This window comes from Triticum aestivum, chromosome 3B, assembly GCF_018294505.1.
Source record: "Triticum aestivum cultivar Chinese Spring chromosome 3B, IWGSC CS RefSeq v2.1, whole genome shotgun sequence".
Taxonomy (NCBI): domain Eukaryota; kingdom Viridiplantae; phylum Streptophyta; class Magnoliopsida; order Poales; family Poaceae; genus Triticum; species Triticum aestivum.
In genome coordinates, this window is record NC_057801.1 from 585,708,234 (window position 1) to 585,730,572 (window position 22,339).

The following is a 22,339-nucleotide window of genomic DNA, read 5'->3' on the forward strand; positions in this document are numbered from 1 at the left end:
GCGCCTCCTGGCGTGCTTGCTCATTGTCCGCTTCAACATAATTAGCAACCCGGGGCGAATCATGACCAATATCACTTGGGAGGACCGCCTCTGCTCCATAAACCATGAAAAAAGGTGTATAACCCGTTGATCTATTGGGGGTGGTGTTGATGCTCCATAACACAGATCGTAATTCTTCCACCCAGCAGCCCGGCGTCCGCTTCAAAGGAACCATAAGCCGGGGCTTGATACCCTTCAAGATTTCTTGATTAGCTCTCTCAGCTTGACCATTAGATTGGGGGTGAGACACAGATGCTATATCAAGCCGGATGTGCTATCTTTGGCAGAAGTCTTCCATCTCACCTTTAGAAAGGTTTGTGCCATTATCCGTGATGATGCTATGTGGAAACCCAAAACGGAAGATGATCCTCATGAGAAATTGAACCACTGTAGCTGCGTCACACTTGCTTATGGGCTCTGCTTCGACCCATTTAGTGAACTTGTCAACTGCCACCAACAGGTGGGTCTTCTTATCCTTGGATCGCTTAAAAGGTCCCACCATATCAAGCCCCCAAGTAGCAAACGGCCAAGTGATGGGAATCATCCATAGCTCTTGAGCCGCACATGAGCTCGGCGTGAAAACTTCTGAGAGGCGTCACACCGCTTTACCAGATCCTCATTATCAGCATGAGCTGTCAACCAATAGAACCCATGACGAAAAGCTTTAGCCACCAGGGACTTTGAACCGGCATGGTGACCACAATCCCCTTCATGGATCTCACGTAAAATCTCCTGGCCTTCTTCAGGAGAAACACAATGCTGGAATACGCCTGAAACGCTGCAGTGGTGTAACTCGCCATTGTGAATAACCATGGACTTGGATCGCTGGATTATCTGTCGGGCTAGAACTTCATCGTCTGGTAACTTGCCCCGGTTCATATACGCCAAATATGTTACCGTCCAATCTTGAATGACATGTAAAGCGGCTACCAATTGGGTCTCTGGATCAGGAACAGCTAAATCCTCCTCTGTAGGCAACTTAACAGACGGGTTATGCAAAATATCCAAAAAGGCATTGGGTGGTACCGGTTTACACTGAGATCCCACCCGGCTTAAAGCATCTGCTGCTTTGTTTTTGCGCCGATCAATGTGATCAACTTGATAACCTTTGAAGTGACCCGCCACAGTGTCCACCTCGCGTCTGTAAGCCTCCATGAGTGGATCCTTAGAATCCCAAGTGCCAGAAACTTGCTGGGCTACTAGATCAGAGTCTCCAAAGCATCACACCCGACTTAAATTCATTTCCTTAGCCACACAGAGACCATGGAGTAAATCCTCGTACTCAGCTGCATTGTTAGTACAAGGAAACATTAAATGGAGAACATAACGAATTTTATCACCTCGAGGGGAAGTAAGGACAACTCCAGCCCCCGAGCCCTCCAATTATCTGGATCCATCAAAGTGAATAGTCCAGTATGTGTTATCCGGTTTGTCCTCTGGTGCCTGTAACTTAGTCCAATCATTGATGAGGTCAACAAGTGCCTGTGACTTGATAGATGTCTGAGGCATATACTTCAACCCATGTGGACCAAGCTCAATTGCCCACTTTGCAACCCGGCCAGTTGCGTCCCTGTTTTGAATTATATCGCCAAAGGAGCTGAACTGACCACTGTAATGGGATGGCCTTGAAAATATTGCTTGAGCTTCCGACTCACCATAAAAACCCCATATACTAGCTTCTGCCAATGCTGATATCGTTGCTTTGACTCGATGAGCACCTCACTGATATAGTAAACCGGCCGTTGAACCGGATATTCCTTCCCCGCCTCCTTGCGCTCAACCACAATTGCCACACTGACAGCACGGGCATTAGCAGCCACGTACAATAACAAGGGCTCCTTGTCAACCGGAGCAGCAAGGACCGGCGGTTCAGCCAACTGCCGCTTCAAATCTTCAAACGCCACATCAGCCGGCATCAATCCAGACAAAAGTGTGTGTTTTCTTCAACATCTGATATAGAGGGATCGCTTTCTCGCCCAAGCGGCTGATGAACCGGCTTAGGGCTGCAATTCGACCCACCAGACGTTGAACATCATTAATACACGCCAGTTTAGCCAAAGATGTAATCGCGTTGATCTTTTCCGGATTAGCTTCAATGCCTCTGTTGGACACCAGAAAACCTAAAAGCTTGCCTGCCGGAACACCGAAAACACACTTGTCCGGATTGAGCATCATCTTATAAACCCGAAGATTGTCAAAGGTCTCCTTGAGATCATCTATAAATGTTTCCTTCTTCCTGGGTTTTACCACAATATCATCCACATATGCATGAACATTGCTCCCAATCTGAGTATGAAGACAGTTATGCACACAACGCTGATAAGTCGCCTCGGCACTCTTGAGCCCAAAGGGCATAGAAACATAGCATAAGGATCCAAAGGGAGTGATGAAGGTTGTCTTCTCCTGGTCCTTAACTGCCATTTTGATCTGATGATAACCAGAATAAGCATCCAAGAAACTCAAACGCTCACAACCCGCCGTCGCATCAATGATCTAATCAATACGCGGGAGAGCAAAAGGATCTACCGGACTAGCTTTGTTCAAATCTGTATAGTCCACACACATGCGCCAAGTACCGTTTTTCTTAAGAACCAGCACCGGATTAGCTAACCACTCAGGGTGAAACACTTCGATGATAAACCCAGCAGCCAACAGCCGGGCAACCTCCTGACAAATGGCCTTGCGTCTTTCCTCGTTAAAGCTGCAAAGAAACTGCTTGACCGGTTTAAACTTGGGATCAATATTGAGAGTGTGCTCAGCGAGTTCCCTCGGTACACCTGGCATGTTAGAAGGCTTCCATGCAAAAATGTCCCGGTTCTCATGGATGAACCCGATGAGCGCGCTTTCCTATTTCGGATCCAGATTGGTGCTGATGCAAAACTGTTTGGATGAATCGCCAGGAACAAAATCAACAAGTTTAGTCTCATCAGCCGATTTGAACTTCAGGGTCGGGTCATGCTCAGTGGTGGGTTTCTTCAGAGGGGTCATGTCTGCCGGATCAACATTGGCTTTGTAGAACTTGAATTCCTCTGTGGCACAAACCGACTCAGCATAAGCCGCATCACCTTCCTCGCAATCCAAAGCGATCTTTCGACTTCCATGTACTGTGATGGTCCCCTTATGACCCGGCATTTTGAGCTGTAGATAGACATAGAAGGGCCTTGCCATGAACTTTGCGTAAACCGGCCGTCCAAACAGGGCATGATACGGGCTCTGGATTTTCACCACTTCAAAGGTCAATGTCTCTGTTCTGGAATCATGCTCATCACCAAACACAACCGCCAAAGCTATCTTGCCAACAGGATACGCCGATTTACCTGGCACTACTCCGTGAAAGACAGCGTTTGATGGTTTAAGATTCTTGTCAGTCAATCCCATACGACGAAAGGTTTCATAGTACAGGATGTTGATGCTGCTCCCTCCGTCCATGAGTACTTTGGTGAATTTATAGCCTCCCGCCTGAGGTGCCACCACTAAAGCCAGATGACCCGGATTGTCAACCCAGGGCGGATGATCCTCTCTGCTCCAGACAATGGGCTGCTCGGACCACCGCAAGTAACGTGGTACTGCCGGTTCAACAACATTAACTGCCCTCTTGTGAAGCTTCTGATCACGTTTGCACAAACTAGTAGTGAACACATGATACTGCCCACCATTCAACTGCTTTGGGTGACTTTGAAAACCTGATTGCTGATGATTCCCCTGATTGTTCTGTTGGTTGTTACCACCTTGATGGCTCTGTTTTCCCTGATTATTCTGAAATCTAGAGTTTGAACCGCCGCCACCATGAAAACCTGGACCTGAACCGCCCGGCGGACCCTGATCATACCGGAAGAGATCAGAGTTTTTGAACTCCTTCATAATGAAACAATCCTTCCATAGATGTGTTGCTGGAACCTCCTTGGTCCCGTGCTTTGGGCAGGGTTGGTTTAACAGACGCTCTAGATTCATACCACCACCGCGCTGGGGCGGTTTACCCTTACGACGCTGCATATTAGTGTTAGCCACAAAATCTGAATTATCTGCCTTGCGCTTACCATTATTCCCATGGCCTCCCTAGTTGTGATGCTGTACCTTTGCACCACCGTTCTTCTTTCCCTTCTCCGGTTTCTCCTCATCAGGATCGAAATCCTTGCTACTGTCAGAATCGGCATATTTAACCAATGCTGCCATAAGTGTCCCCATATCATTGCAGTGGCGCTTGAGCCGTCCCAACTTCGTCTTTAGTGACTTAAACCGGCAATTACGCTCCAAAGTTATGATTGCTTGGCCAGCGTTAATGCGGTCCGACGAGTGCAAGACTTCTGAAACCCGGCGCACCCATTGAGTTGTTGACTCGTTCTCTCCTTGAACACTAGCATCCAGATACACAATGGACATAGGCTATTTGCATGTATCCTTGAAATTTTCTATAAACTGGGCCTTCAATTGGTCTCATGACTCGATGGAGTTAGCTGGCAGGTTCTTCAACGAAGTACGGGCAGTCCCTTCCAATATCATCATGAAGTACTTTGCACATGCCATTTGATCCACATCCAGCATCTCCATTGCCATCTCATAACTTTCAACCCACGCCATGGGTGGTTGATCGTCGGTGTAATTAGGCACTTTACGTGGACCCTTGAAATCCATGGGCAGTCGCACATTACAGAGAGCCGGAATGAGACACGGCACTCCCCAAGAGCTAAAGGCAAGCCCGGTGCCTCGGTCTACTCACGCTGCTAGCTGAACCGGGGCGGGTTCATGATGACCCGCATACTATGCTGCTAAAGCGGCCTCCCTTCGTGCTCTGCCATTATCCACCATGTCCTGAGCATTTACCTCACCACGCGCCGGATTGGGTCCTTGAGGGGCATCGCGGCGCCGTGCATTGCTGGACACCTCCAGTTCATCTATGTGCCTGCTATAACTTTTGCTCGGACAGGGGGTCGAATGGATCCTGTCTCGGCTGTATGAATAAACCTGCTGCTGCACCATAGCTGTCGGTGTCAAAACCGGTGGATCTCGGGTAGGAGGTCCCGAACTGTGCGTCTAGGCGGATGGTAACAGGAGACAAGGGACACGATGTTTTTACCCAGGTTCGGGCCCTCTCGACGGAGGTAAAACCCTACTCCTGCTTGATTGATATTGATGATATGGGTAGTACAAGAGTGGATCTACCACGAGATCAAGGAGGCTAAACCCTAGAAGCTAGCCTATGGTATGTTTGTTGTTGTGTCCTATGGACTAAAAGCCTCTGATTTATATAGACACCGGAGAGGGCTAGGGTTACACAGAGTCGTTTACAATGGTAGGAGATCTACATAACTGTATCGCCAAGCTTGCCTTCCACGCCAAGGAAAGTCCCATCCGGACACGAGACGAAGTCTTCAATCTTGTATCTTCATAGTCTTGGAGTCTGGCCGATGATGATAGTTCGGCTATCCGGACACCCCCTAGTCCGGGACTCCCTCAGTAGCCCCTGAACCAGGCTTCAATGACGACGAGTCCGAAGCATATATTCTTCGGCATTGCAAGGCGGGTTCCTCCTCCGAATAATTTATAGAAGATTGTGAACCCCAGGACAGTGTCCGGCTCTGTAAATTAAATTCCACATACCACCGTAGAGAGAATAATATTTACACAAGTTGAATCTGCTAAGGTATTTTGTGGCGTGACGTCACACCACAACTAGGCCTTTACTCGAATCGTTTTTATTATACCACCTCAGCGCATTTATCATAGCGGTTTCCTTGGCACGTCTTGTCGAAGCAGAGATCGTGTTCCCCTTATTCCGGGATTCCCATCAATACGGACGTGGGTAACCCAACCGCGCCATTGATTGCGGCGTTTGGGAGATAAGCGAGTTTTACCAGGCCGGTGGGGACGCATAGTTTCGTCCGCCCATATATAAGGGGATAAGGATCCACCTTTTTTACCTACGCCTTCTTCCTCCTTTGCTTATCCATCTCCGCGCACTCGAGCTCCAGCGTCCAAGTCCACACATCTCACCTCGACCTTCTCCAGCCATGTCCGGAGCGGGAGGCAAGTGGATGGCCTCCTCCATTACGGAGGGGCACATCAAGAAGCTGCGCGGTGCCGGATATCTGTCCAGCGACATCGCGCACCGGCTCCCCGACGAGGGGTAGCTCATCCCCACCCCCGGGCCCCAAGAGAGGGTGGTATTCCTTCCCCATTTCCTCCGCGGACTAGGCTTCCCACTCCACCCCTTTGTCCGGGGGCTCATGTTCTACTACGGCCTAGATTTCCACGATCTAGCCCCGAATTTGATCCTCAATATCTCGGCGTTTATCGTCGTGTGCGAGGCCTTCCTCTGCATCCAGCCCCACTTCGGCTTGTGGCTAAAGACCTTCAATGTCAAGCCGAAGGTTGTGAAGGGCAGCCAAGCGGAGTGCAGAGGCGCCATGGTGGGCAAAATGCCCAACGTCACTTGGCTCGAGGGCGCCTTCGTGGAAACCATCAAAGGGTGGCAATTGGGGTGGTTCTACATCACCGAGCCGCGTGACCCTAAATGGGCAGCGGCCCCCGAATTCAGATCTGGCATCCCCATGTGGCTCACCTCCTGGAAAGAGAAGGGCCTGCTATGGGGTAGTTCGGAAGAGCTGACCGGACTCCAGTCCTGTCTCCAAACCCTGGTGAACAGGAAGCTCAAGCTTGTCAACGTAATCCAGGTCATGCTCGTCCGCCGGATTCTCCCCTGCTAACAACGGGACTTCAATTTGTGGGAGTTTGATCCGGCACAACACCGGACCTTGAGCGGGCTCTTCGACACTACGTACGAAGATGCCTGGAGGGTGTTGTTCAAGGGCGCTGAAGCTCCCGCATCCGCTACCGAAGATCGCGGATTCAGCTCGCAGCGTCCGGCTGGCGAGGTAAGCCATGTTATCCTTTATGGGACACTTGCTTTTCATATTTTGACTTTATGCGGGATCTATACTCCCAATACCTTTAACAGGCCTGGCAGGCGACGTCCGGACAGGTTAACTGTCCGGCTCCCCTTCCAGAAGACCCAGTGGATGCCCGTTTGATAGGGCTGCTGGTCCCGGCACTTTATGTAGTGCCGGAGAAGAAGGCCAAGAAGAAGGCCGCGGGAACCCGAAGGAGTTCCCGGCGTCAGGTGGTATCGGACTCATCGTCCGATGACTCCGAGGCGGACTCCTCCCACGAGGACGAGGAGGAGAAGAAAGAGGCCTCTCCCCGAGCGGGGGAGAGAGGAAGAGGAAGGCCTCCCCAACAAGGGAGGCTGAAGGGTCCAAGAAAGGAAGGACCCTTCACCCGGACTGTTCTGCCAACATCGGCGACGGCGACGAGGAGTGGCCCTCAAGGGCCAAGCCCCTGGCGAGATCGTAAGTGTCTGGACCCCCTCATAATTTTTCTTTTTGTCGCATGGTGTCTTTCTAATACCGCATACAACCCCGCAGTCCTCCCAAGGATGATCTTCCCACTTCGACGAGCGGGTCCTTGGGCCCGTCGGATGTGGATAGTACTTCACTTCCGACGGCCTCAACCCCTCGTGATGCCGACGACGCCGATGTGGGATCCCAGGAAGAGACCCGCCAGGAGGAGGAGGCCCCGAAGGTGCCACAAGGCAACCTCCCGGAGTTTGTGCCGGACTCGGCACTGGAACCTGCAGTGGTTCCGGAGTCCGGCGGGCGGCCCCTTCGTAAGAAGGGCAAGACTGTGACGCCGGCGGCCTCCGTCCAACCGGAGGCGTCAGATACTTTGCTGGAGGCGCTCAACGGCGCTTCCATCAAAGAGGAACACCACACTGTCATGAGTGCGGTGATTCAAAAGGTTTAGCTCGCCAAAAGCGGGCTGACCGAGGCCTGCAGCAGCCTTCTAACAGGCTTTGAGGTAAGAATTTTAATATTTGTAAAATAGTACCGCATAGACAGTAGCCCCTGATGCTCGGTTCGGTGTTCGGAAAGAAAAGCCGGACTAAGGATCTAAAAAGATATACGCAGGAGTCTTAAAAACTATGTCAATATGGGATTGCAGGCTGCGCTGCTGACCTCTGCCGCACTGACTGCGGAGGTCAATGCTTTGAAGCAAAGCCTCGAGCGGTCCGAGAATGAGCTCGTCTGTAACAAGAAGCAGCTCGAGGACAAGGAAGGTGAGTAACACCTTATTAAAGTTGTACCTTACAGAAAAGGATTTGGTTGCAAGAGGAATGACAGGGATAACGTGGGTACTCCAGGGGCCACGAACGAGGTGGCAACCCTGAAGGAGGCAGTGTCTGCGGCCGAATGTAATGCGGCCGCGGAGCATGCTGGGCGAGAGAAGCAGGAGGCGCGGGTGGCGGAGGTATAGCAAGAGCTCCAGGCTCTCATGGAAAAACATGAGAGTTTGGAGCGCGACTCGAAGACTCGAGAGTCCGAGCTTGCATTGGCTCTTGAGAGTGCCAAAGCCACTAAGGCCGAAGCCCACAAGGCCCTCCAGGAAATCGAGGCGTTGAAGAAAATAGCAGCGGGTAAGGTATTTTCATGCAAAGCAAGCATGTGAATGTGAATTACCTATCACTTACCCGAATTCGTAGCTCCCCAGGAGCATTCGCAGATCTGCCCTGCAGCGTGTCCGATGCTTCCGCTTTCTACAGGGCCGAGGAAGGGAGCTCGACGGAGAAGGTCTTCTGGTCTCAGTATGCTGAGGCCAGACATCAGGTGCCCCTTAGCGACCAGCTGAAGCAGCTGGTCGAGCTCCACAAGGTGGCCGAACAGGCCATGAAGGGCCTCATAGTTCGGCTGTGGCCCAAGGAGGCCATGCCTGGGAGCTACTTCGGCCTGGTGCGGCGGCTGGTGGATGCTTGTTTGTGGGTTGAAGTCATCAAGCACTCCGCCTGCATTGAAGGTGCCCGTCGGGCCCTTGCCCGTGCAAAGGTGCACTGGGGTAGGATGGACGCTGAGAAGCTTGTGATGAACGCGCCACCGACGGGCAAGGAGTACCGCACGCCCGAGATGTATTATAAGGGTGTCCTGAAGGGTGCCTGCATGATTGCGGGTGAGTGCTCCAAAGATGTAATATTTGAGTAGACTCGCATTTTGTTATCCTGTGCGCTGAAAACTTTGTTCATGTGCGCTAAGCAACGCTTGTTCATTTAAAATATTACCTTCTGTGCGGCTGTTTATCAAATCTGAGAGATGGCAAGTCGTCGGCTTCAGCCCCCATGCCACGAGTGCTGGGGTGTTCGTGATAAACTTGAGCACTCTTGTTCCCATTTTTGGGTCCATCTAGGGAGGCGCTCAATAGAACGAACGAGGCAACCAGACTTATAATGCTTGAACACTCTCACTTAGCCGTAGAATTCTATAATTTTAAATTTTGGCGAAGCCCCTAGTGTTCGGAAGGCCGAATTCGGGGCGCTATCCACGCCTTTGCCGGACAAAGCTGGTTCCTCGCTCTAAGCGGCATAAGTCTTTAGCGACTCGAAGAAAAACCTCTCGAACAGCGACTGGCTCTCGCCTCATCATGACAGTCAGTTTTAGCTTTCTCCACTGAGGCGCTCGCCCAGCACAACTGGGGCGCAATCGCAGTTGTTCTCCCAATGCTACCTTAGCCTATACAACGGAACGTAAGGTACCAAAACATGGGTCCCGGGCAAACCCAACTATTGACCCAAGATATGATTCGGAGCCGATGCATATAATGCTATAAGTTCGGGGTGCCGCACTTGTGAAAGTGTTCGGACTTACCACACCATAACGTGGGGAACTTAAGCCCCTAGTGTATTTGGCCGTACCAAAGTGTACGGATGCAACATGTCATAAATGGACATATGTATAAGAAAGGAATGCAATTATAAGCAAAAAAGCGATGCATTGTTTATTCAAGAAATACTGCCATGAACGCAAAATGATACAAATAGTGCGGTAGGCAAGGGATGGGACTATTAAACATTTCCCCCTCCAGGGGTAGGCTGCGGAATGGTGTATAAAACAGATTTAATGCTTGTAATGGAGACCACCTGGATACTCGTCGTAGCCTTTCTCCTTCCCTGGCTGTTGCATCATGAGTTCGGCAGGTCTACTGCCGGACAGGGCCTCCGGTGAATGGGGTCCTGTGGGTAAAAGGAAAAAAGGAAAAGAAAAAAAAGGTGACACACTTGGGAGCCCCTGGTGTGGTTAAGCCGCATTCTGGGCCTGTCGTGGTCGTACCCGTCCCCCTATGCCCATGGTATCTCCAGAGCATAATGATGTACGTGAAGGACCAGTCTTGCAATTTTGCAAGGGCTGGGGTTGGGGCCGCATTGCTACGCGTTCTCGGAACATGCCAGGTGGTCTTGTTGTAGGTTACTCCGGGCGCGTTTGTCACACCCTAGCTAGTCATGCATTAGAGTGTTGCATCATGTTTACTCTTTCATCAGAAACTTGAAATGGGGATGACAGAACCCCCAGTCCCCTCTGAAACCAACTAGGGTTACTAAAATAATTTTTCAATGAACCTGAAATGCCCTTCTAAAATGCCCATCATTTTTGCCTTGGTTCAGAACCTCTGCCAAAAGTGGTGCCCATTTTTCTAGGCCATCTTAGGGTTTTTGAATTAAATCATAGATATTTGAATTTGGGCATTTAAAATAATATAAAATATTTAAATGCTCAAATATCTCCAAACTAAAATGTTTCATGTTGGAAATAATCCAACTATGGACCAGGAGTAGTTTGGTGATTTTTGGAGTTGCCTAGGTATTTTATTTAATTCAACAAAGTTGCAGATATATTAAATAAAAACAGAAAACAGAAAATAAATAAAGGGAGTAGACTTACCTGGACCTACCTGCCCAGCCCAGCCGGCCCAGCACTGTGCTGGCCCGTGCCAGCCAGCTGCTTCCCCTTGCCAGAGCAGGCAGGGAGGTGAGCATGGCGCGCCCGAGCTCGCCACGCACCACCCAGCCTCTCTGCATCGCCCTGGTCGCCGTTGCGCCGCGTGGATCGTCTTCTGGTCGTCGCCCCGACCTCGCCGACACCCCATTCACTCTCCCCCGGCTCTCCCTCGCTCTCTCTCCCGCCGACCGAACACCACCGTCGCCGCCGTTCGCCATAGCCACCGTCTCCGACCACCCCTCGCTCCCCCGACTAGCTCAGGAGCTCCGCCTCAACTCCCTCTTCCTCCCCACCGCTCCACGGGTCTCCGGAAGCCCTGCATCGCCGCCACGTCGCCGTTCCCCTCTTCGGGCTCCGACCACCGTCGCCGTCAAATTCGTCGTCTCCGGCGCGTCCCCGAGCCCGCTTCGACGCCCACTGCAACCGCGGTGAGCCCCCGGAGCGTTTCCCCCTTCTTCCCTGGTCTCTCCCGACCTCTAGGCCCTAGCTCCACCTCGACCGAGAGCTCCACGCCGCCGGCGATGTCGCCGTCATGGCCACGGTCGCCGTAGCGCCCAACCGAACACACCATCGTGCTCCACACATCACCAGGAGCACGTAGAACGCACCAACGCCTCCCCAAACCCCCTGCAACACTGATCCCGACCGCACCCGAACTCCGGCCGCCGCAGCCGAGCTCGCCGCCGTCAACTCCGGCCACCCCGACCCCAACGGACCACCACCAATAGACTGCGGGTTCACCTCAGCAACACGTAGATGCCCTCCGCGGTCCATTTGGTGGCCGAAACGACCAAAACCACTCTCGCCGCCGCGCTAATGGTCGCCGCCGGCCAGAACTCCGGCGGGCTGACGTGGCTTAGTTAATTAGTCACTAACCCCCCCACCTACTGACGCTGACAAGTGGGCCCCAGGGCCTAGTCAAAGCTAACCAGCCCGGGTCAACGCGGGATTAGCCCCTGTGTCACTGACGTGTGGACCCCACACGTCAGGTTTGACCCGAGCCAGCCCTGTTGACCTGCTGATGCCACTGTGACGTCAGGCTGACGCAGTAATTGAATTTCTGGATTTAAATTAAATCAGGAAATTCCAGAATATTATTTAAACTTCAAAAATTCATAACTTTTATTCTGTAACTCCAAATTGGACAAATTATATATGAAAAATGATCAGAAAAATCCAATCTATCCATCTGTACTATTTTCATGCATGATCAAACAAGTTAAATTGATGTTTTAAGCAGAACAAGGAAAAGCACTTTAAAAGGCCATATTTGAATTTGAAATTTGAATCTTTGATTCAAATTTGTTCAAACACATCTGGTTTTAGTTGCATTAGCCCAACACACTCATATTGCCATGTTTCATGCATGCATCATATTGTTGCATATTGTTTGGTGATGTTTGTGTATCGGTGTCCTTTGCGACAGGATCTGTTCCCGAGGAGTACCGTGATTACCCTAACGAAGAACCGTATCCGTGCAACGAACCATCAGGCAAGCAACCAACCATTTGATCATATCGATACAATCCCATGTTCTCGCTCCTGCTCTCTTTTACTGCATTAAGACAACGCGATTCAAACTGCTGTGTGCTACGGTAGTTGAACCCATTTCCTCTGCATGACCTGTCATTGCCACAGTAACTAGATGAAACCCACTAGCATGTGTAGGAGTTGATTGAGCCATATGTATGTGTTGTTCCTACCTTGCTATGCCTGCTATGCTTAGAGTCGTGTCAGGTCTGGTTCATCTGGGTGATGGGCTAGAGTGAAATGATTACGTCGGTAATGAGAGTGGTGTGGTGAACACGATTTGGTAAAGGTATCGATGAGAGGCCATGTAGGAGTACATGGTGGGTTGTTTCATTGAAGCCGACCTTAAGCACTGAGATCTGTATGTGTGATTTAAGAATCAGCTACTACCATACATTGGGCCCTGAAATATGACCCCGCTCGACTTCTTATTCACCCTAGCTCTCTGTCCAGGAGTTGCAAGTAGTTTCTGGTGTTTGTAGCCTACTGGAGGCCGTGGACAGCGCTGACCGTAGGGGTGGGCTGTGATGCGGTAGGTACGTGGCCGGGTGTACCGAATACCCGTTAGGTATCTCGGGAACCCTGTTCACATCGTTCGGGGCCGTATGGGAAACCTCGGCCGGACTCCCTGCGGATGGAACCTGAATAGGCGATAAACCTGGACTAGAGGCTTAAGTGTTTAGGTAGGTCGTGGTCTACACCCACGTCGGCTTTCGCTTGAAGTCTGCCGAGCACATGTCGTGTGCAGACGCTAAGTGGTGGAAACATGTATGAAGAAGTACACCCCTGCAGGGTTAACATGATCTATTCGAATAGCCGCGTCCGCGGTAAAGGACTACTTGGTTGCCTATACAGTTCATAGACAAGTAAATGGATACTATTAAAAGCCTCAAGATAAGTGTGAGTGCCGAGGATGGCTCTTCCGTAGGAAGACGGAGGTGGATCCTCGGTAGTGTATTGAAGTGGTGAGTAGTGGACTCGTGTGCGCAAAACTATTTCAAGTTGGAGTATCGTAGGATAGCCTAGCCAAGAGTCAAAGCTGGCTTGCTGCAATAACTCCACCAACCCTTCTTGATACTATGCATGTATGTAGGATCTGATGTAAGTCTTGCTGAGTACCTTTGTACTCATGTTGCTATAATCTACATTTTTACAGAAGACGCTGCAACCCCTTCTGATGGGTTCTATGTAGACGTTGACATCAACGAGTAGGCTAAAGACCCAGGTGGTGACCCTGAGCTTGTGATGGACCACGTAGTATAGTTAGGCTTCCAAGCCTCTTTTATTTTACTAGTTGTCTGTACCCAGACAAAGTACTTCCGCTGTTGGCTTGTATGACTGTATGACTTGTATGTTGGGTCGTGAGACCCGTACCTTGTGTATGTATGTATGGCTCCCTGAGCCTTAAATAAAGTACTTGTGTCATAGAGTCATGTTGTGATGCTTCGTTGTATTTGCACATATCGAGCATATTGTGTGTATGATTGAAATGCTTGGTATGTGTGGGATCTGACTATCTAGTTGTTTATCTTTAGTAGCCTCTCTTACCGGGAAATGTCTCCTAGTGTTACCGCTGAGCCATGGTAGCTTGCTACTGCTCTGGAACACTTAGGCTGGCCGGCATGTGTCCTTCTTCGTTCCTGTGTCTGTCCCTTCGGGGAAATGTCACGCTTTGAGTACCGGAGTCCTGTTAGCCCGCTACAGCCCGGTTTACCGGAGTCCTGCTAGCCCAGTGCTACAGCCCGGACCCACTTGCTGATGACCGACACGTTCGAAGCTGGGTCATGGATGCCTGTCCCTGTAAGTCTGTGCCACTTTGGGTTTACGACTAGTCATGTCAGCCCGGGCTCTTTATCATATGGATGCTAGCGACACTATCATATACGTGAGCCAAAAGGCGCAAACGGTCCCGGGCAAAGGTAAGGCGACACCCGTGGGAATACCGTGCGTGAGGCCGCAAAGTGATATGAAGTGTTACCGGCTAGATCGATGTGACATCGAGTCGGGGTCCTGACAGCGTTGGCATCAGAGCCGGACTGCCTGTAGGTTCTCCAAGCCAAACTGGTCGATGTTGAGTCTAGAAATTCTTTAGTTATATGTAGGGGAATTGTTTGTGGGTTGGAACGTAAGGCTCTTTTTACTCCTTATATCTTATGACTTTCTGATCTGAGTCAGTCCATTCTTCCATCGGGGGTTAAGGAATTAGGATCTGTTCTCTCTATCAGGATCACGTGTTACTAATCAGTAGTACCTTATAAGTTTGATGGTTACAAGCCTAGTTCAGTTCTACTACCACATTATGTAGCCAGAATGGTTCAGAACTTTGATGTGATGATGTTGAGTGTGTACGAAATCCTTTGTCAAATGTCTCAATATCCTTTTTGAGCATTTACAGCTGTTATGCTGCCGAAATTTTGCTAGAAATTCTAATGCCTTTGCATTATGATCATGCTTTCAGATGGCCACTCGCGACCTCAATCAAGTGGTTCGCCTGACTCGATGCCTAGATGTACCCGGCCATACTGCTAAGTTGGTCAGGGTAATGACTGAGGCTGGATACCGCTGGTATCCTGAGTACACGGTCGAAGAGCAATTCCGAGATTTCAATCAAAGCCAGTATCTCTGCACTGTCAGGATATTTCCATCTTATCCTGGATCCACCGAGCCTCTTCACTGCTCCTATGGACTCGGGGTTACTATTGAGATGGCTGTGCAGGATGCCGCCTACTCCATGATGACCATTATGCGAGTCAGATCTGGTTTATTTCGGGACTCTGATTTCCGGTATATGCCAGGATCACTTCCGGGAGCACAAGGGTATCTCCAGGCTATCTATGCTGACTCCACTCAGGAGGATTCACGGACTCGCACCACTGCTGAGATGCTCGAGGATAAGGACCGTGAAAATCGGGCCTTAAGGTTAGAGCTCTTCAATACCCGTGCTGACCACTGGGCCACTTTGACTCGGTTCGCACCGGCGGTGCAAGCTGGATATTCAGATATGCGCGATCTCTATCCTGTGAGATCTGCTCTGCCAGACGTGATGGTTTGGCGTGATGTAGGAGGCATCACCCCACCTCGCGGTCCCCGCAGGCCACCGTTTGTTGGTCCACGACCTCATCCTAGCCCTTATGGTCCACAAGCTCCGCGAGATCGTCTGTTTCCGGATGAACATGTTGAGCTTCCAGGCTATGGAGGTGACTTCTACGAGGACTACTACGGATCGGTCTGAGTTAGTGGTAGTATCCCTAGTTCGCACTAGCTGTGTCGTCTATCGTCCCGCGTGACTCGTGGGATATGTCCTAGTTTGTACTCCTTCCGGAGATGTAGAAAAATAATGTATAGGAGCTTGGAATGCCTCCGATGAGATGTAATCCTCCTTTCACCGTAATAGTACTTTGTTTGGTCTTGTACTAAACCTTGTATGGTGTGTATGACGATGGAATAAAGAAGCAGTTTCTGTATCTACCATGTCATACGGATGATCATCTTGCATTCCGAGTTATTCCTTACATTATGTATCCTATGTCGGAATTTTATCATTCTGACTAAATCATTGTCTTGTTTACCTAGGATGGTCAACACGCGCGCCAACCCTGCTTCTCAAGAGCAGGCCGAAGGCAGTGAAGCCAGGAATGAAAATCTGCCTCATCCTCCTTCACTAGCCGAGGTGATGATGGAAGCTGAGAGAAACAAGCGGGAGACAAACCGTTTGTTGGAGCGTATTGAACAGAATACAGCACACCATCAGAGGGCTAACGTGGTGTCACTTAGTGATTTTATCAAATTGCATCCACCCACGTTCCACCACTCTGTCGAGCCTCTCGACGCTGATGACTGGCTTCGCAGTATCTCTCATAAGCTGCGTTCCGCGCTGGTAGCGGAGGCTGACAAGGTCACCTTTGCTGCGTATCATCTCGAAGGCCCCGCCAGTCTATGGTGGGAGAATTATGGAGCTATGCGCCCAGCGGGCCATGTCACAACTTGGGCTGAGTTCAGCGAGGCTTTCCGTGAACATCACATTCCGGAGGGTCTCATGGACCGTAAACGTGAAGAATTTTGCAGTTTCACCCAAGGCCGACTTTCTGTGGATGCCTATAGCAGGGAGTTTGGTAAGCTCGCCCGATATGCAACTGAGGAAGTGTCTACGGACGCCAAGAAGCAAGCAAGGTTCCGTAAGGGCCTTAGTCCTGAGCTTCGCCGCGACCTCCGTCTGCATGAGTGCACATCTTTTTCGAAACTTGTCAACAAAGCCATCAGTGCTGAAACTGGTCAGACTGATTATGACGCAACACGCAAGCATGGACGTGACACGGGTTCCTCATCCGGTGCTGGTCCTCAGAAGCGCCGCGTGTGGGTACCCAACACCGCCCTGCCACCCAGGTTCACACCGAGGCCATCCTTCCAGGCGCCTCGCCCGTTCAACAGTCTGCACCGGCCAAGCCCTATGGGGGTCCAACCAATAATGCTCCTCCACGTACCAGTTCCGTGACTTGTTTCAAATGTGGGGAATCTGGTCATTATATGCGTGAGTGTCCCCAGACCAACCCCAATCAATCTGCTAAAGCTGTTGGCCGTGGCAAGCCGACAGGAAAAGTGTTTCATGCTAAACCGGTCACCGCTTCACGTGGCCATGTCAACTGTATCTCTGCCGAAGAAGCTCAAGAGGACCCCAACGTCGTTCTCGGTACGCTTCTTGTTAACTGCCACCCGGCATCTGTTCTTTTCGATACAGGAGCCTCTCATTCCTTTATATCTGAAAATTATGCTCGTTTGCATAACGTTGCATTCTGTGACTTGCCATCCACTATGGAAATCTCTACCCCTGGGTCTAGATGGCAGACCTCTAGGGTAAGTTATGGAAATGAAATCCAAGTCGACAGACTTGTTTTTCTTGCATCCTTGATAGCCCTTAAATCTTCAGATATTAATATCATTTTGGGTATGGACTGGATGTCAGCTCATCAAGCCAAAATTGATTGCTTCTCTAGGACTGTTCAACTCACCCATCCTTCGGGAAAGATAGTCAATGTCTTGACCCGAATAGCCAAGCGACAATTATATTCTCTTAACGCCAGCCCCTTGCCAGACCTTGAGGACGTGCCGGTAGTCTGTGACTTCCCGGATGTCTTTCCAGAGGAATTGCCAGGTGTTCCACCTGACAGGGATGTTGAGTTCGTAATAGACCTCATCCCCGGAACCGTTCCGATTGCTAGAAGACCCTATAAGATGGCACCCCTAGAACTAGCCGAGCTTAAGAAACAACTCGATGAATCCTTGAAAAAGGGTTTCATCCGCCCTAGTTCATCTCCGTGGGCTTGCCCCGTCCTATTCGTCAAGAAGAAGGATGGTACGGACCGGATGGTTGTAGATTACCGACCTGTCAATTTGGTCACAATCAAGAACAAATACCCGCTTCCCAGGATCAACGACCTGTATGATCAGCTCGCTGGATCCTCAGTCTTCTCCAAGATGGATTTGAGGTTGGGCTACCATCAAATCAAAATCAGAAACGGGGACATTCCTAAAACGGCCTTTGTTACTCGTTATGGCCAATACGAGTACACCGTCATGTCCTTCGGATTAACCAACGCTCCAGCCACCTTTTCTCGGTTAATGAACTCAATCTTCATGGAGTATTTGGATAAATTCGTCGTAGTTTATCTCGATGATATACTCATCTACTCCAAGAACGAGGAAGAACATGCCGAACATCTAAGGCTAGTGTTGAAGAAACTTCGAGAGCATCGCCTTTATGCCAAATTTTCTAAATGTGAATTCTGGTTGTCAGAAGTGACCTATCTGGGTCATGTAATATCTGGTAAAGGTATTGCTGTTAACCCTGAGCGAGTTCAAGCCGTCCTTGATTGGACTCCACCTGAATCGGTCAAGCAAGTTCGGAGTTTTCTGGGCTTAGCGAGCTATTGCCGTCGCTTTGTCGAGAACTTCTCCAAAGTTGCTAAACCTCTAACCGAACTCCTCAAGAAAGATAAAAAGTTCGAATGGACTCCACAATGTGAGCACAGCTTTCAGGAACTGAAAAGACGCCTGACCTCTGCTCCCGTGCTGGTACCGCCAGACTTCTCCAAGGACTTTGTTATCTACTGCGACGCCTCGCGACAAGGACTAGGTTGCATTCTCATGCAAGATCGACACGTAATTGCTTACGCTTCACGGCAATTGCACCCACATGAGGAGAATTATCCTACTCATGATCTAGAGCTTGCAGCCGTAGTCTATGCACTTAAGACCTGGCGACATTACCTCCTCGGTAATCGTTGCGAAATATTCACTGATCACCAAAGTCTGAAGTACATCTTCACCCAACCGGATCTGAATCTCAGGCAAAGACGTTGGGTTGAATTGATCACTGACTTCGACTTAGGAATAACCTACACCCCAGGGAAGGCCAACGTCATGGCTGATGCGTTAAGTCGTAAATCTTATTGTAACAATCTGATGTTACAACAAAGTCAACCGCTTCTCCATGATGAATTTCGGAAGCTTAACCTTCACATTGTACCTCAAGGTTTTCTCTCCACCCTGGTAGCAAAACCTACTCTTACGGATCAAATCATCGCTGCCCAAAAGCGAGATAAGGGAATATCTAAAATCAAAGAGAACATTGCTAGCGGAGGTGCTAGTTGTTTCTCCACAAATGATCATGGCGTTGTGTACTTTGAGAACCGTCTAGTGGTTCCCAAGAACCAGCATCTACGGCAGTTGATCCTTAAGGAGGCTCATGAATCTCCTCTCACCATTCATCCCGGTAGTACTAAGATGTATCAGGACCTACGCCAGAGGTTCTGGTGGACTAGGATGAAGAGAGAAATTGCTCAGTATATCGCAAATTGCGACGTTTGTCGTCGTGTAAAAGCAGAGCATCAACGGCCTGCTGGCACCCTTCAACCCTTAGCTATTCCTGAATGGAAATGGGATAAAATTGGTATGGATTTCATTACCGGTTTTCCCAGGACCAAAAGAGGGAATAATGCTATTTTCGTCGTGGTCGATCGTCTTTCCAAAGTAGCTCATTTCTTACCTGTTCGTGAGAGTATAACCGCTAGTCAGCTGGCAGATTTGTACATCTCCCGAATAGTGTCCCTCCATGGTGTTCCTTTGGAAATTAACTCGGATCGAGGAAGTCTTTTCACCTCTCGATTTTGGGAAAGTTTCCAAAATGCTATGGGAACCCGTCTCTCCTTTAGCACCGCTTTCCACCCTCAGTCGAGTGGTCAAGTGGAACGCGTCAACCAAATTCTAGAAGACATGCTTCGAGCCTCTGTTATCTCGTTCGGAATGGACTGGGAGAAGTGCCTTCCATTTGCCGAATTCGCTTACAACAACAGCTATCAATCTAGCTTGGGTAAAGCCCCTTTTGAAGTTCTCTATGGACGACGATGTCGAACACCCCTTAACTGGTCAGAGACCGGGGAAAGACAATTCTTTGGCCCGGATATGATTCAGGAAGCAGAAGAACAAGTTCGTATCGTTCGTGAAAAGTTGAAAACAGCCCAATCCCGTCAAAAGAGTCAATATGACCGAAAGCATAAGGCTATGACTTTCGAGGTTGACGAGAAGGCTTATCTTCGGGTCACCCCTCTGAAGGGAACCCATCGTTTCGGTATCAAAGGCAAATTGGCTCCTCGTTACATTGGACCTTTTCGCATTCTTGCCAAACGAGGAGAAGTTGCCTACCAATTGGAACTACCTCCGCACCTCTCCAGAGTTCACGATGTCTTCCACGTTTCTCAACTCAGGCGTTGCTTCTCGGATCCTATCCGTGAAGTGGACCACGAAACGCTTGATCTCCAAGATAATCTTACATATCGAGAGTACCCCATTCGTATCCTCGATCAAGCCGAACGTACCACGCGACGTCATAATATCAAGTTTCTCAAGGTTCAATGGTCGCACCATTCTGAGGATGAAGCAACTTGGGAAAGGGAGGATCGTCTTCGACTCGAGTATCCCGCCTTCTTCTCGGAGGAACCCAAATCTCGGGACGAGATTCTTTTGAGTGGGGGTGAGTTGTCACACCCTAGCTAGTCATGCATTAGAGTGTTGCATCATGTTTACTCTTTCATCAGAAACTTGAAATGGGGATGACAGAACCCCCAGTCCCCTCTGAAACCAACTAGGGTTACTAAAATAATTTTCAATGAACCTGAAATGCCCTTCTAAAATGCCCATCATTTTTGCCTTGGTTCAGAACCTCTGCCAAAAGTGGTGCCCATTTTTCTAGGCCATCCTAGGGTTTTTGAATTAAATCATAGATATTTGAATTTGGGCATTTAAAATAATATAAAATATTTAAATGCTCAAATATCTCCAAACTAAAATGTTTCATGTTGGAAATAATCCAACTATGGACCAGGAGTAGTTTGGTGATTTTTGGAGTTGCCTAGGTATTTTATTTAATTCAACAAAGTTGCAGATATATTAAATAAAAACAGAAAACAGAAAATAAATAAAAGGAGTAGACTTACCTGGACCTACCTGCCCAGCCCAGCCGGCCCAGCACTGTGCTGGCCCGTGCCAGCCAGCTGCTTCCCCTTGCCAGAGCAGGCAGGGAGGTGAGCATGGCGCGCCCGAGCTCGCCACGCACCACCCAGCCTCTCTGCATCGCCCTGGTCGCCGTTGCGCCGCGTGGATCGTCTTCTGGTCGTCGCCCCGACCTCGCCGACACCCCATTCACTCTCCCCGGCTCTCCCTCGCTCTCTCTCCCGCCCGACCGAACACCACCGTCGCCGCCGTTCGCCATAGCCACCGTCTCCGACCACCCCTCGCTCCCCCGACTAGCTCAGGAGCTCCGCCTCAACTCCCTCTTCCTCCCCACCGCTCCACGGGTCTCCGGAAGCCCTGCATCGCCGCCACGTCGCCGTTCCCCTCTTCGGGCTCCGACCACCGTCGCCGTCAAATTCGTCGTCTCCGGCGCGTCCCCGAGCCCGCTTCGACGCCCACTGCAACCGCGGTGAGCCCCCGGAGCGTTTCCCCCTTCTTCCCTGGTCTCTCCCGACCTCTAGGCCCTAGCTCCACCTCGACCGAGAGCTCCACGCCGCCGGCGATGTCGCCGTCGTGGCCACGGTCGCCGTAGCGCCCAACCGAGCACACCATCGTGCTCCACACATCACCAGGAGCACGTAGAACGCACCAACGCCTCCCCAAACCCCCTGCAACACTGATCCCGACCGCACCCGAACTCCGGCCGCCGCAGCCGAGCTCGCCGCCGTCAACTCCGGCCACCCCGAGCCCAACCACCACCACCAATAGACGCGGCTTCAACCTCAGCACACGTAGATGCCCTCCGCGGTCCATTTGGTGGCCGAAACGACCAAAACCACTCTCGCCGCCGCGCTAATGGTCGCCGCCGGCCAGAACTCCGGCGGGCTGACGTGGCTTAGTTAATTAGTCACTAACCCCCCACCTACTGACGCTGACAAGTGGGCCCAGGGCCTAGTCAAAGCTAACCAGCCCGGGTCAACGCGGGATTAGCCCCTGTGTCACTGACGTGTGGACCCCACACGTCAGGTTTGACCCGAGCCAGCCCTGTTGACCTGCTGATGCCACTGTGACGTCAGGCTGACGCAGTAATTGAATTTCTGGATTTAAATTAAATCAGGAAATTCCAGAATATTATTTAAACTTCAAAAATTCATAACTTTTATTCTGTAACTCCAAATTGGACAAATTATATATGAAAAATGATCAGAAAAATCCAATCTATCCATCTGTACTATTTTCATGCATGATCAAACAAGTTAAATTGATGTTTTAAGCAGAATAAGGAAAAGCACTTTAAAGAGGCCATGTTTGAGTTTGAAATTTGAATCTTTGATTCAAATTTGTTCAAACACATCTGGTTTTAGTTGCATTAGCCCAACACACTCATATTGCCATGTTTCATGCATGCATCATATTGTTGCATATTGTTTGGTGATGTTTGCGTATCG